At 38.7% G+C, this 15150-nt stretch overlaps 1 long non-coding RNA gene across 2 annotated transcripts; it reads right to left on the bottom strand.

Moving 5' to 3' along the window:
• Positions 1-2048: 2048 nt before the first annotated feature.
• LOC149173469 (uncharacterized) lies at positions 2049-14909 on the bottom strand. Of its 2 annotated transcripts, none has more exons than XR_016259689.1 (3): positions 14214-14909; positions 2921-2991; positions 2049-2216 (listed from the first exon to the last, which is right to left on the bottom strand). It is a non-coding gene; the product is annotated as an uncharacterized LOC149173469 (long non-coding RNA). The 2 variants fall into 2 exon arrangements; XR_016259690.1 differs by having other exon boundaries at positions 14229-14909.
• Between the last annotated feature and the right edge of the window lie 241 nt (positions 14910-15150).

Raw genomic sequence — 15150 nt, 5'->3', positions numbered from 1 at the left:
TATTTGTCTCACACCTTTCTCACAGAGCATTTGTGAGCATTTCAAGTTTTGGAGCAAAGCTGAAATCTTGAAGAGCAATGTGATGCTTGAGCTTGGTGCTAGTTTGGCATTTGTTTGAGGTTGTTTGTAATGGATTTAGGCAGCTTAATCAAGAGGCTATAATGTATCTTGAAGCTTGGAGGAGTTGTGGACCAAATTCTTGTGCCCACTGCCCATTATTTTCATTTCCAGGCATGTTTTCCCTCTCTTTAAATTGTAAATGTATATGCTCTGAAATATGTCCCTGTTTTTAATCTTCTTCTCTTCAAAATTTATGTGCCTCTTTAAATTACAAATGCAAATCATATGAAATCTGTCCCTGTTTTGAATTTGACTCAGACTTTTTAATTTGCACAGGTCTAGAATTATGCTACTTGGATTTAAGAAATCTAATGTTCTCTTTCAAACCATAGATTGGAATTTTACCATGGTTTACACCCTTAGAGTCAAAGATCCTACATGGATCCATGCTAATCTGGATGATGTGAAAATTTATTGCAAATACTATGCATTAAGAAGGGTAGGGGGGTGGTAATTCATAGATTTAACGAACACTTGGATATTATAAGAGGCCAAGTTTCCCATGCATGGCCCCATTAGAGGAGATTGGACATGTTAGATTTCAATTGCAAAACCAGCTTGCAAAATTTGAAGAAGAAAAGGCTAGGCCAAAAGGAGATGGTTGTAGCATGTTTTTCAGACTCTAAAGCTTATGGAGGCCATTTAGAGTCTCATTGTTGCTGATATATATTGGACTCGGTGCCAAATGTTTTGATATATTCAACCTTACATGGTATATGTATGTGCCATGAGCAGAGTTTTGCACATTCTGTTTCAATGGTTTGGAGTCGTATATATTTTTTGGTAAATTGAGTCGTTGAAATAATATTAGTCTGAGTCTGATTTTTCAAACATTGACCAACACATACACAAACTTTCCAAACTTCATATATGACATTATTCAAGCCAATTGACTTGATAGAGTATATAGTAGTTTCAATGTGAGGGTTTCTCAACTGAATTTTCAAATAGCATTTAAACATTTTGACAATTAGTATTTATGAACAAATGACTTACCATTTGCTTATTAAGAAATAGGAAGAAACCAATGCACCATAATTAGGAAACTTCTCAAGAGGTTGACACACTCAAAACAAAGATTTATGTCCTCCTAGTTGCTCTTGTGCCCCCTACACTGTCTAGGTAAACCATTCGAACCTCCTAACTGAACTAGAAGGAAAAATGATATTTGTACCTCCACTGTACTAGTATCTAACTGATTTCAATTTGATTTCATTGCAATTTGTGGAACAACCTTTGAGGAAGCAAGCTTCTCTTCCTCCCCAATCTTTGTTGCATGACAATAAGGCTTAAAGGACCATGCATCCTCATCAAAATTGACATCTCAGCTGAAAACCATCTTCCATTTAGACAAAATGTAGACTTTTTAAGCCTTATATGTCTCATTGTATCCCACCAAAGTACCATCCAAACTAGAGGGTTCCAACTTGGTCATTTTCTCCCCAACGATATGAATGTATACAGGACAACCAAAAACACCAAAATGTGATACTTGTGGTTTCTCACCAATGAAATATGTTTCTGGTGTCTTATCCTTCAATATCTAGTGAGGTCACATATTTGAAATGTAGATTTTTGTACAACATGCTTATGCCCAAAGACAAATGGGCAGATCTAAGTCATGGATCATTGCCTTGGAAGTCTCTATGATGGGCCTATTCTTCTTCTCTACAACCACATTTTGATGTGTTTGGTAAGGCACTGTCAACTGGCTCTTGATCTCTTTTTCCCTGCAAAAAGTGTCAAACTCTTTGGAGGTATATACTCCTCCATTATTTGATCTCAACACTTTAATATTCTCACCTGTTTGATTTTTCTACAAAAGATTTAAACTCTCAAAACTTCCCAACGACCTCATCCCTGGTGTTCATGACATAAAAACAGAGCTTCTAAGAGAAATAAATTAATCATCAATTAATATTACCTAATAATGAGATTGAAGTAATGGTTTCACATGCATCTGAAATTTGTCCTCCTTTTCAATTTGAATCAGAATTTCTAATTTGCAAAAGTCTAGAGACATGCAAATCAGATTTTAGAAATCTAATGTTGCAACCTTTGACAGGGTGCCAAGGCCCATGCTCCTTCAAAAGCAACTGCAACCAAAATATACAAGCAACAAAATTGGAGGGGCCTTCCAATCAGTCTTCATATTTGAGATTAAAGGTGGTTACATTGTCACTCCTACAATACAGAGCTAAAAAAAACAAAGCAACAACCTTCAGTAAACTATGATAGGTCCAAAATGGATCTTGGACATCCCATGCTTAAAACATTCTAACAAAACTTCCCTATCCTAGGTATTAGCCCAACTATCCATATACATGGAATCCTAGAAGATTTCAGAACGTGCTCTCATACCATGTTAAATTTGCAAACCATGGTAAGCAGAGCTACAACTATCATCGCATTAAATAAGAAAAAAACTAAATACATAATGAAAGTCCCAAAACTAGAATACCTCACTCTACTCTCATGCCCTGCTTTTATAACTATAGCAAAGGGTCATGAGTTACAGTCAGGTTTGGACTAAATCTGTCCTAGTTCCCAAGCTGCATGGAAAATCATGCTAGAGAAATAAATGCACCCCAAATGCATGCAGCCTCTTACTCTATACTATGGTTTTTTAATATTCTGAGCAAATTTTTGAGTAAAATGATTAAATTGGTTTAGATGTACACTCCAACATGCACATGCAAAAAATATAACCAATTAGGTCACACATAAAGCTAATGGCATTTCTGAAGTCTTGCAAAACTAAAAATCAACATGTATACTAGGGTTTATCAAAGAAAATTACCGTAAGATGTTGAAAAGAGCATCTAGGTCCACCAAGCTTTGTCGTAAATCTCTATAGAGGAATCCCAAAAACTGTAAAACCAAGGTACAAATTATAAATTTGTTTGTTCATAATCCAACAAGATTCAAATAAATTACATGAAACACCATTGAAAGAATTTGTATCCCAAACAAAATGGGTAACTACTGTAGAAATTTTGAATAATTTAACACATATTCAACAAAGATTATCTTGATCATGTGCTATTGCGGAATACATACACAATACATAAGCTCCTCTACGTTGATCATCAATATAGCAACATCAATAACAATAAAACATCAAGAGCATTCACACATTAACAAAGTATGTAACCCGGGGAAAGCATCTCGCTAAAAACCCCACACTATCTGTATATTAATGATTGAGACCATGTAACATTACAAAGTACAATGCTTATCACAAGCAATCCAGTACTAGCTCCACCTGTTACACACAATACAGCTAAGATCTGATCTCCAAATCTATTCCACTGCTTGCCTGCCTCCACTGCTCAATACCTACTCAAGAATGAATGAGAATGGTCTACCAAACTCATATTTCACCTCCAAAGAATCACTCACAATGTGTAAGATGTGAGCAGAAGCTACAAACTGGGCAAATACATGAGCAAACTCATTGGCATACTCAATCCCTTGATTGTGCAAGATCTGATGCACAACTATAGTCACAACTGATAGCAATCTGATTTTCTAACACCTGTCCCTGCTGAACTGAACATGCACTGACATGCAACTGAGTTAACTGATGTATTCTATAGTTGTATTATGAGTTAATAATTAGTTTAACAACTCATCATTAGTCTATTTGCAGTTAGACTAACTACAACTAGTTTAACCAAGACAAACTGAACACAACTCCATCAACTCCACAATCAACTCCACCAAACTCAATTGATTGAGTTCTAACTGAAGTCATGCATGCAACAACTCAACTGACTCATAAGAAAAGCGTACTTCCTTCTAACAGCTGCATGGGCCACATCTGTAGCTCAAACTGAAGTGCTCCAAGAGAATAAGATCAAGTTTATAGTCCAAATATTATTATGAGACAATAATATTTGACTTTCCTATTTTTGACAGCCAGTCTAAAAATAGACTTTGATCACCCACACTGTGGTCACCCACACTTTGGTCACCCAAATTGTGATCACTCACACTGTGATCACTCACATTGTGATCATCCACACTGTGATAAAAAATAGAACTTGCGCCATAATTTGCCTGCAGGCCCACTTAGTGAAGGCGACTCTTTTCACTAAGCTCCATCATCTTGTTGCAATCTCAACACTCCCTCTCGACAAGATATGGATTATCAGCAACCCCTATCCTGCCTCGGTGGTACTCGAATTTGCTCCTGGTGAGAGCCTTCATCAAAATATCAGCATCCTGATCCTCCGTTGGAATGTATGAAAGCAACATGATCCTCTACTACACACAATCTCTGATATGATGGTACCTGATGTCAATATGCTTAGATCTATCATGAAATACAGGATTAGCCGAGAGTTTAATGCAACTCTGGTTATCACAGTAAATCACAGTAGGATCCAAATGAGAACCGAACAAACCAACCAGGATCTTCCTCATCCATATAGCCTCGCATGCAGCCAAACTTGCTACCATATACTCGGCCAACGCTGAACTGAGTGCCACAGATCTCTGCTTCCTGCTGTACCAAGAAACTGCTGTCGATCCTATACTGAAGACCCCTCCTGATGTGCTCTTTCTGTCCGTTGGGCTCCCTGCCCAATCTGCATCCGTGAAGCCACATAGCTTCACCTCATCCTCCTGTCTGTAACACAAACCATATCCCGATGTGCCTCTCAAGTAGCGCAATACATGCTTGCCCGCCTTCCAGAAGAGCTTGGTAGGCTTAACCATAGCTTGTGAAAGCTGGTTAACTGCATAGCATATATCAAGTCGTGCATTGACCAAATACATCAACGAACCCACCAACTTTCGATAAACAGTGGCATCCACTTCTTCTCCCGAAGTGGCATCCTCCTTCCTCCAACCTCCAGGAAGAGGAGTATCAACAGGCTTGCAGCCATGCATGTTGAACTTCTCCAGTATCTCCCGAGCATACTTGCCCTGAGAAACAAACAATCCACCACTGCGCTGCCATATTTCCAATCCTAGGAAATAGTGAAGGAGGCCCAAGTCCTTCATCTAAAACTCTGTAGCAAGATCCTTCTTGCATGACAGTATCAACAGCTCATCACCCGTTAGAATCAAATCATCAACATACAGTACAATGATAAGCAACTTACCCTCCACCACAATCTAGTATAGGTTAGGATCCGCCTCGCTCTTGGAGAATCCAAGTCTTGTGAAATAGCTGTCTATCTGTCTGTACCAAGCACGTGGTGCTTGCTTCAACCCATACAGCGCTCTCTTGAGCCTGCACACATGCGACTCGCTGCTGAAGACCTCAAAGACTTCGGGCTGCTCAATGTACACCTCCTCCTCAATGACTCCATTGAGGAACGCAATCTTCACATCCATCTGATGAATGTGCCATCCCATTTGCGCTGAGAGAGCAAGAATCGTCTGTATGGAAGAATACCTTGCGACAGGTGCAAAGGTCTCCTCATAATCGATCCCCTCTATCTGAGAAAAGCCTCGGGCAACAAATCTTGCCTTGTACTTCTCCACACTCCCGTCAGCTGCCTGCTTGACCTTGTAGATCCATCTCGAACCCACCACTGATTTTCCTTCCGGTCTAGGAACAATCTCCCATGCACTGTTTCTAACAATAGAATCATACTCTTCCACCATGGCGTCTACCCATGCGGGATCCTCCATAGCTTCCTCGAAAGAGGATGGCTCAGTCACAACACACTTGCTCATCAGAGCCATGTATCCAGTGTACTGATCAGGTGACTGTCTCTGCCTGCGTTGGGCTGTAGGTGGTCCTACAACTTTCTCTGCATCTTGAGCTAGTCGCTCAGCTTCTGTCAAGCGCTTTCGCCCTCTGATGGTTGGCGCTGCATGAGTGGTCTCTTCCACTCCATGAACTTCGTCCTGTGGCTGATCCACGTCCTGAAGCTCATCCTTGGGAACTAATAGCTCCTCATCTGCATGCAAGTGTAGCTCCCTCTCAAGCAAACACTTCATGGCTTTCTCCTCCTAAAATTTTATATCCCGTCGCACAACAGTTTTACCACTGTCTGGCAAATACACACGATAGTTGTTGGGCATATCAGTGTACCCCACAAATATCCCAACCTCTGCGGTTGGCTCCAACTTCTTCCTGGCATCCTTCGTCACATGCATGTAAACGTTAGCACCAAAAATCCTCAAATGAGAAAGATCAGGCTTCTTACTAGAATAAGTCTCCTCAGGTGTACTCATGCCAAGTATCCTATGAGGACAACGGTTCTGCACATAAACTATTGTATTGAATGCTTCCGCCCAGAAGTGAAGGGGTAGGCCCTGATCATGCAACATTTCCCGTGCAGCACCCACAATCGTTCTGTTCTTCCGCTCAGCTACCCCGTTCTACTGTGGGTTATGGGGAGCTATGAGCTCTCTACGAATCCCTTGTGCCTTGCAGAAATCCTTGAACTCGTCCGAGATGTATTCACCACCATTATCGCTCCTAAGAGCCTTCACCTTCTTCCCTGACTCCTTCTCGACCAGTGCTTTGAATTCACAGAACTTTGAATATGTCTCGCTCTTCTTCTGCATGAAGAAGATCCAGCACTTACGAGAGAAATCATAAAAAAAAAATCACATAATACCTGTGTTTTGTTGTCGAAGCAACTGAGAAAGGTCCACACACGTCTGTGTGAATTCTCTCAAGGATCGTCATGGCGCGACTATCCTTCTCGTGAAAGGTGGCTTTCACAAACTTCCCCAAAGTACACCCCTTGCACTGATCTGACTTCGCAAGTGTGCCTTTAGGAAGCCCTGTAGTGATCTGTTGCAGTATCTTCAAGGCTCCATGGTGAAGGTGACCCAATCTCCTGTGCCACAACTCGCCATCATCCCGGCTCACCAATCCTTCTCCCTTGCCTGCCATTGCTACGCATCCATCTACATGCAACTGATAAAGGTTCCTCACTCGAACCCCTATCTTCCGGGTCTCACCAGTTGTCTTGCTATGCAGGAACGCCTTTTCCTCACTGAAAACAACATCATACCCCTTGTCTTCTAACACCGCCACTGAGATGAGATTCTTCGTCAATCCTGGAACATGCATGACTTCCTTCAATACGAAGGGTTTACCAGACTCCCTCTCAAAGGAAATGGTACCGATACCAGTCGCACTATATCTACCATCATCGCCCATCTCGATGTGCACTCCAAGATCTTTGTCCTCCAGATCAGAGAACAAATCTCTATCTCCCGTCATGTGAAAATATGCACCACTGTCCAAGAACCACACTGATCCCATCACACTTGAAACCAAGCATGCGATCAATGAAAAATCAAGCTCAAACTGTGAGGCTAGATCCTCTCCTGCTGAAGATCCAGCAGCCTGCTTGTTCTTCTTCTTCTGCGGACAATTAGTGGCATAGTGTCCATGTTGGTGACAGTGAAAACACTTCACTTTGGACATATCTTGCTTCTTGCCTTTCGCACCAGACTGAGAAGCTTTCTTGCTCTTCCCTTTCTTTGCTTTGGTAGCCAAAGCACAATTCTCTTCATCAGATACCTTTGATGAAGATCCATTCTCACCTTTATTGTTTCTGAGTTTATCCTTGAGCGCCAGGTCGCTCTTGCTTTGGAATAACACTTGCAATCCGTTGAAAGACATTTTCAACAACACTGCTGCAAATTCGATTTCCACCAGCTCAAACTCAACCGCTTCCGATATAAAATTCGTGAGAACACAATATTTATCGTACAGAGATTGACTGTATGGGCATTCACCGGATATCTCACCTTCCAAAGGAAGGATAAATTCAAAGGCTACCTGGCCCGATTACAGACTCTGCCTAAAGAAATAGAATATAAACACTTCCTGAATAGTAGATCTGATGATCAACAGCTCCGATACCATGTAGAAACTTTTTCTACAATTATCTAGCTCGCTTTGATACCATGTAGAAATTTTGAATAATTTAACACATATTCAACAGAGATTATCCTGATCATGTACTATTACGGAATACATACACAATACATAAGCTCCTCTACGTTGATCATCAATATAGCAGCATCAATAACAATAAAACATCAAGAGCATTCACACATTAACACAGTATGTAACCCGGGGAAAGCATCTCGCTAAAAATCCCACACTATCTGTATATTAATGATTGAGACCATGTAACATTACAAAGTACAATGCTTATCACAAGCAATCCAGTACCAGCTCCACCTGTTACACACAATACAGCTAAGATCTGATCTCCAAATCTATTCCACTGCTTGCCTGCCTCCACTGCTCAATACCTACTCAAGAATGAATGAGAATGGTCTACCAAACTCGTATTTCACCTCCAAAGAATCACTCACAATGTGTAAGATGTGAGCAGAAGCTACAAACTGGGCAAATACATGAGCAAACTCATTGGCATATTCAATCCCTTCATTGTGCAAGATCTGATGCACAACTATAGTCACAACTGATAGCAATCTAATTTTCTAACACTTGTCCCTGTTGAACTGAACATGCACTGACATGCAACTGAGTTAACTGATGTATTCTATAGTTGTATTATGAGTTAATAATTAGTTTAACAACTCATCGTTAGTCTATTTGCAGTTAGACTAACTACAACTAGTTTAACCAAGTCAAACTGAACACAACTCCATCATCTCCACCAAACTCAACTGATTGAGTTATAACTGAAGTCATGCATGCAACAACTCAACTGGTTCATAAGAAAAGCATACTTCCTTCTGACAGCTGCATGGGCCACATCTGTAGCTCCAACTGAAGTGCTCCAAGAGAATAAGATCAAGTTTATAGTCCAAATATTATTATGAGACAATAATATTTGACTTTTCTATTTTTGACAGCCAGCCTAAAAATAGACTTTGATCACCCACACTGTGGTCACCCACACTTTGGTCACCCAGATTGTGATCACTCACACTGTGATCACTCACACTGTGATCATCCACACTGTGATCAAAAATAGAACTTGCGCCATAATTTGCCTGCGGGCCCACTTAGTGAAGGCGACTCTTTTCACTAAGCTCCATCATCTTGTTGCAATCTCAACAACTACAAAGAATTATTTCTCATAAACTGTAATAAAGCATCTAACTTACTAAAGTTTTGATTTCAAATTGTCACTTTTCTTCAAGTTTTTTAGTGTGAGAATGTATCTGATCATTGAATACAATGGACCTGTATGTTATAAAAGCTGATTTTAGTGCTAGTGGGGACTGAGGATGGAATGCTATTCTTCAGTTTGGAAGTGGAACCTGCCTTTCACGATGGGAATGGATAGGGTATTGGTACAAAATTGGTTATTCATTATGATATAAATGTATCTTTTGATTGTCTATCGGTATCATTCTAACAATTTTAAATTGAAACTATGGGGCATCACACCTGCTTCATTGCCAAACCTGAAAAGGTGCTTGTGTCTAGACAATTTATAAGTTCTAGAGAAAGCAAAGTTTGTTAGGATGCTTCTTATCATGCAAAAAAAAGTTATATGGTACTAAAATTTATTCCTTGAGGTCAAGTAGAGATTTGACAATAAGCTATTTGAAGCTCCATGCCCAAGATATTTTAAAGAAGATGTATAAGTGTCAAATGTCACCATTCTAGAATTGGAAGTACCAAAGGAATATCAATTCTAAAAGCATTTAATTTTTGAAGAACTTCAATAGTGATAAAAATAACATCTTGCAAAAGATCCTAACATGCATCCACACAAACAAATCATTCAACAAGCAGATGTTAAGTGCTAGAATAATGCAAAAGATTATGAGAGATGCTCTAGAAATGGTTTTGGTCTTCCATGTTATAGTTGATGTACCTTGGTAATAATCAAGTAGAAGTCAAGTGGAGGCTTTCTCAGGTTAACACTATTGAGTTTTGGTATGAACTGTGTAAAAAGATTTAATCTGACACATTTTGCTTGAATAGTTCACTTCTTTGATGATGAGTGAAATGTTAACTCGAAACAAGTTTGATTAAAACATCTTCACAGTCCCAACTAAAAACTCTGATAAAAGTAGTGGTAGTTATGTTAGTAATAGTGTTGGTTACAGTAATTAATCTTCACAATGAGTTATAAATTTATGACCCCTTGCTAAGATATACAAGAGAGCATATATACCTTGGCTCTCATTGTTAGTGACCCTCCATCAGTTGCCCTATATGGATTAATTAAATAAAAGTTTCAACTTCTGCTTGCTTTCCCATTGTATGGGACTTGCCAATCCTAATGAAATGAGTGGTTGTGGACCTTGAAGGTACACCATATTACAAAATTGTGGTTGTTAGAAGTTCAAGGTCTTTCAATTTGTTTTATTTGTGCACATTTAATGCCATTTAATTTCAGGATGTAATCGAGTACATGGTGTGCATGTTAGCCATGCTGACTGAAATAAATGCCTAGTAAAGAAAGACTAGCAAATACAGACTTGACTGTTTCACTAAACATGTAGGATGTGAATATGTAATAAAGGGTATTCTAATTAAATCTCTGGGATTGATTTGAATCATGGAAGGGCTTTTCTATTTTGCAGACCTAAAGACCTAATACCCAGCATAATTCTCTTGTTTATGGGCAACTATTCTGCAAGGTGAATAACGAAGTTTGTGTCTAATCTCTGTGGGTTTGGATCTGAGACTATTCTACAGGTCTTGAAGGATCATTACAGGTCTCTTAAGCTAAGTCTCATCTTCTGTAGGTTCAATGCAAGACTATATATGACATCATTCTTGTGCAGTTGTGAAGGATCTGTGACAATTCTTTTGTATTGTCTGGGTAGCAAAGAGTTTAGGGCACCGATTCGGAAAAGAGCTTGAAGGTTCAGGCCACTGAAAGGCATTCTCCAAGCTTGGCCTTCATTGCAGAATTTTTGATTGAGAAGTAGCGTGGAACGTGATTATCTGCCTACATAAAAGTAAGAGACATGTTGGAGTCATTCTCTTGAAACTTGAATAAACAATTCCTAAAGAAAGCCATAGTGCACTTTTGGTAGAAGGAAAAATTGAAGGCTCATCTCAATGAATGTATATGTATCCCTGATACGGACTTTACAGTAAAGAGACTTAAAGGATAGTTGCAATATTATAGTTGACAGGACTTCATCAATATTTGTAGTGTTACTACAACAGGTCAAGCATCCTTTCATGGTAGTAAGGGAAGAACAAATTCATCATTTCCCTACAGCAATTGCTTAAGACTATCAATTTGACACATCACCATTGTGATAGTAACCGTTTGTATGACAGTAATCCTAAATTTTTCATGACAGTCCACCTGTGGGCCTAACTGAAGAATACCTGTGGTAAGGAAGTTCTGAAGATCACACTGTTTCGCTAGCACAGAGATCTTCTAGAGTTTGCTGGCATGGTATTTAATGAGTGGTTTGTAGATAAAGGCCATCAACCTGAAGGGATCCTAAAAGCATCAACCAGCATAATCCTTGTGATGTACTGTTGATAGCAAGATGCTTCAAGTACAAAAAGGATCATTACACTTGAGGTGTAATTATCATTAATGCATACAGAACAGAGTATAGTAGGCAAGTTGTTTCAGATGCTTTTGATTAATATATGATTCTAGACCAGAGCCTTTAAGTTTAGAGACACTAGAGGCTCCACTTCGAGTGTTCATGACAATAATCAATAAGAGAGTATCTTTGACTTTAATGTCTACAAGAACTTGATGAGTTAAGTGATCAGCAAAATGTTTTTAAACAGAGAAGTGCAGGAGGAATTGAGGAGCAACGACAATAGTCATTTAAAGCAATTATGGTGGTATTTGACGTAGTGAATTGTAGCAATAATCGAAGGAGCAATGATGGTGTATGGAAGCAAACATTTACATATTTATCTAGCAGCTAGAGCAATGGATGTTTATGTAGCACCTTTATATTGGTACCCTTGAGTATCCTTGGAAGTTTGGCAGCTAGGAGAAAAAGGGAATGGCATTTTTGGAGATATTCCTTATAATAGCCCTTATCAGCATGAAAACATATCAAATCCTATGTCTTGACAAGCATGATAAGAAGATGGAACTGTGAGGACCCTGATCTTGACATCCTGATTATGTTATTGAGCTCCTTGATGCATTAAGCCAAGATCTTATGAAAGACAGACTTATGAATATGGATGCCTGGATATCATGGTCTGGGTAATTTAATTCATTGGTCATCGTCATCTAGAAAAGGAGGATAATGTAGTTATTCCTAAACTCAATAAATTTGGATTGCCTTAAGGTTATGGTGATCATTTTCTTTGATCTGGAAACCAAGCTCTCCATTAATTGAATCTAATAGCTCTTATTAGAGAGAAAACATATCAAATCCTATGTATTGACAATCACGATAAGCAGGTGGAACTGTGAGGACCCTGATCTTGACATCCTGATTATGTTATTGAGCTCCTTGATGCATCAAGCCAATATCTTATGAAAGAAATACTTATGAATATGGATGCCTGGATATCATGGACTGGGTAATTTAATTCATTGGTCATCGTCATCTAGCAAAGGAGGATAATGCAGCTATTCCTAAACTCAACAAATTCGGATTTCCTTAAGGTCCTAGGGATCATTATCTTTGATTTGGAAACCAAGCTCTCCATCAATTGAATCAAGGTAATATATAAGTATGGTTGCCTCTAGACTTTTAATATTTGCATGGTGATTTTTACACAATCTGGTCAAACCACTTATTAAGCTCTTCTATAGTTTAAGTCTGATTTCCTTTAGAACTACTAAGAGCAACCAATAAGTATCTATTATCTTTTCGTTCTCCCCATTTCTCAAGGAAAGCATTTTGAAGGGGGCCATGCATTGAATTAATTATCAAGAATTCCTTTCCACCATTCCACAACACCATCCACAGGAGAAAATGTAAACAACTTTGTGGTGACATCTAAGTGTCTCACTCCTCCCATTTTAAATATCACACTCCTAATTTTGGCAAATGATCTAAGGCAAAAAGAACATTATTTTATTAGAATGTAGGAATGTTATCAATGACATTTTCTAGAATTTCATGTGGAACTTCATTAATTTGAGAGAATTCTAGTGGTTTGTAGATGTCATCTAACCATGGTGTGGCCATATCTATTAAAAATAAGGAACTTATATCATCAACAAACTAAATACTTGAGCTATATGACTTTTGTGACTGGCGTGCTAGTTTGTATACCTTTCTTCTATAATAGCTTTCCAGTTTTTGCAATCTAGTGAAAAATGCCCTATGAGCATGTTATTGTAGAATATCTCTTCAACACAACCTCCTTATGTGGAGTCACCGGATGGAATTTTATAACTTTTAACTGTAGGATCATCAATATATGAATGTAAAAATTCAATACATGAGGAAATGGGCATCCTTGGCAATAGTGCCAAACTGTTACCACCCAATTTCTCACTTATGATAAAAAGACCTAACTATAAATGTGAAACCCTGAGGGAAACTTATAAAGACTACCATTGTCACCTCAGCGGTACCTTCCCTCACGGTACCTTCCCTCACATTAGGTTACCTCTTCTCCAATACAAGGGAGGGATCCCTAAGGTAATCTATGTCCAAAAAGAGTGCCCATGTCCATCTTCTTAAATAGATTTCCTTTAATAAGTTTTCTTTAGAAGTCGAAAGTATGGGATATCCTTGAATCCAAAGAAGTCAGTTGTCAGAGTTTATGAAAAAAATATCCCTAGGAACATAGTGTCAAAGGAAGGCATCAAAATCGATCCAACCATCATATAAGAAATTCAACAAATACCATTACCTAGAAGCAAGAAATAAGGGCAATCTTCATTCGATAAAATAAATTTCATCAAGAGGTACATACTAAATTTTGTAGAGATTACCAAACCCATATCAAATTTGTTGAAGGAATAATATCTTAAATGGGATGATGAGTGCATGAAGCAATTCCAAAAGATAAAGGGAGATACTGTCATGTAATGTTCCCAAGCTAAAATATGTTGGTTTTAATTCACAAAATTTAAATCTCTCTTTAATGCATTTCTTCAAACATTTCAAAGACAAACATTTCGTCAAATGTTGGGAAGACAAAGTAATGAACACATGAAACATAGATATAAAAGGGACAAAACAATGATTCATATTAGCTTGATCTAAAGATTTACAGTGCATTGTTGAACCTAGCTTATAGATCTGGTGACAATGAAACAACTTGGCCTTTAGAAGAAGTTGATCTTGGTCTTCCAAAACACTGGAACCTTCAACAACTTTTGCTACTCTTTGCTTAAGGAGATGGCCTTAGAAAACGATGATCTTGCCCTGACTGAATAATTCGACCCCTCTGATAATAAATCCACCTCTAGATAGATTCAGCCTCTTCAGAAATATGGTCACAATACTTGACAGGCTTGGCTTTCCAGTAATTGAATTTGTCCTCGAGATAATTCTAGTAATTTTGAACAGTTTCTACCTCCAATCCAAATGAACTTGACCTCCTAATAAATGCGCCCTTGGCCACAAACAAAAATGACATTGATGGGCCCTTTGACTAGCTAAAGAGTATTGAGGCCTCGGGTTCATTCTAAATGTTCCCTTCTCATCACAGTGCACTGACCTCAGCAACCTAGTCGGGCCAATTGAACCTACGACTGTAGGAATCCAAGGACTTGCAGGAGAGGGATAAGATTCCTTCTTCTTACCCACCGCTGTGGGTGTTCATAACCCCAATATATGCATCATATTTTCTCATCTTTGCTATTTAGGACACAAAGAAGGCACACCTGTGCTACTAGGCTCCTCTACCATCGAACGCTAGACTGGTTGAGTATGGTGAATATAGAGAGACGATTTTCAGTCGCTCAATTTTGATAAAAAGAAATGCACGACTTGGAGTTTACCTTATAAAAGTGGGGTAGAGCATGACTATACCTACATAAACAAAGGGTTTGAAAGTGGGTAATAGGAGGGAAAAATGTCGACCTCCATGAATTATGAATTAGAGCAAAGATGTGAAGGTTTCAAAAAGTGAGATAGTTCATTAAAAAGAAAAGATAAAGAGATGTCTTTCCCTCCTAATGGAATATAAAAAAAATTCTTCCCAAT

Source organism: Pinus tabuliformis, chromosome 4_2, assembly GCF_031772625.1.
Source record: "Pinus tabuliformis cultivar Carrire ecotype Pingquan chromosome 4_2, CPIR1, whole genome shotgun sequence".
In the NCBI taxonomy this organism is placed as follows: Eukaryota; Viridiplantae; Streptophyta; class Pinopsida; order Pinales; family Pinaceae; genus Pinus; species Pinus tabuliformis.
Note: the sequence above shows the minus strand (reverse complement) of the source record. Positions and strands in the feature narration are given on the sequence as shown.